Consider the following 1,590-nt stretch of genomic DNA (forward strand, 5'->3'; position numbering starts at 1 on the left):
AATTATAAATTTTTAAAACCTGTCACGAATATCACGTATCAAGTTTTTGGCGCCGTTGCTGGGGAGCTAGGATATTATGAACACTTGATTTTTATTACTTTAGCCATTCTACTTTATTTGTAATTTAAATTTTTATTTTCTTTTTTAATTTTTCTTTTATTCGTTCCTGGCAGGTTTTTATAGTGTATGACTAGAAAAAACCCGTCGGGACCATTACTGTTTGATAGTGAGATCGATCGCACAGTTCGCAGAAATCAAAGAGATATAAGGTGAAGCTTACGATACATAGGGGAAGAGCAAGAGGACGATACTTCAACCACAACCGAAGAGATGGATGAAAACCAAGAAAATCTGCTACCTCCTGTGATTGCTGCTAACCAGAATCCTGCTCCACGTACTATGTATGATTATGCTAAACCTTCTTTAACAGGAATTGAATCGAGCATAGTTAGGCCTACTGTTGCTGCTAATAGTTCTGAACTAAAACCTAACACCATTAAATGATCTAATAGTTTGTTCAGTTTGATGGTTTGCAGGATGAGGATCCCAACGCTCACTTGGAAAATTTCTTAGAGTTTTGCAACTCTTTTAAAATCAATGGCGTTTCTAATGATGCCATTCACCTTCGGTTGTTTCCCTTTTCGTTGAGGAATAAGGATAAACAATAGTTGAACTCGTTACTACGAGGGTTAATCACTACTTGGGAACAAATAACTGAAAAGTTTTCATTAAAATTTTTTTCGTCGGCTAAAACAGCCAAATTACGTAATAATATCTCCTTTTTTGTGCATATGGATTTAGAAACACTCTACGATGCATGGGAGAGATGCAAGGATCTGTTGAGAAAGTGCCCTCACCATGGGTTACCACTCTGGCTACAGGTTCAAACGTTTCACAATGGCCTGAATCCTTCAACTCGACAGATAATTGACGTAGCCGCTGGCAGAACTATCAATAATAAGACACCTGAAGATGCTTATGAATTTATAGAAGAGATGTCACTGAATAATTATCAGTGGCAAGTCATAAGGACAAAACCAACGAAAACAGCCGACATTTTGAATGTCGATTCTATCACCATGCTTTTTAATCAGGTAGAACTTTTGAAGAGAAAAATTGACGGTTTTCTTGGTTCTTCACAGGTTCACCCAATAATACAATGCGAAGCAAATGGAAGTGGATCCAACAATTCAGAATACCCACCCTATAGCAGTTAAATTACATAGGTAATAATCCTCGATCTCAAAATAATCCTTATAGTAATACTTACAATGCAGGTTGGATGAACCACCCAAATTTCTCATGGGGAGGCCTCGGGAATTAGAGACCACCACCTCCAGGCTTCCAACAACCACCCTACCAATAAGAGAAAAACCCGAACCTTGAGGAGATGCTAACAAGATTCATCTCGGTGTTAGAAACTTGTTTTTAAAATACTGAGACAGCACTGAAGAATCAACAAGCATTGATCCAAGGGCTCGAAACTCAAATAGGACAACTCGCCAAACTAATTTCTGAAAGGCCACTAGGAAGTCTACCTAGTAACACTGAACCTAACCCAAAAGAGCACATGAAAGCAGTTACACTAAG

General features: G+C 38.2%; 1 non-coding gene across 1 annotated transcript; it reads right to left on the minus strand.

Moving 5' to 3' along the window:
• Positions 1-758: 758 nt before the first annotated feature.
• Positions 759-865, minus strand: LOC128285006 (small nucleolar RNA R71). The gene has a single exon (XR_008275422.1). It is a non-coding gene; the product is annotated as a small nucleolar RNA R71 (small nucleolar RNA).
• Positions 866-1,590: the final 725 nt, after the last annotated feature.

Source organism: Gossypium arboreum, chromosome 11 (assembly GCF_025698485.1).
Source record: "Gossypium arboreum isolate Shixiya-1 chromosome 11, ASM2569848v2, whole genome shotgun sequence".
NCBI classification, from domain to species: domain Eukaryota; kingdom Viridiplantae; phylum Streptophyta; class Magnoliopsida; order Malvales; family Malvaceae; genus Gossypium; species Gossypium arboreum.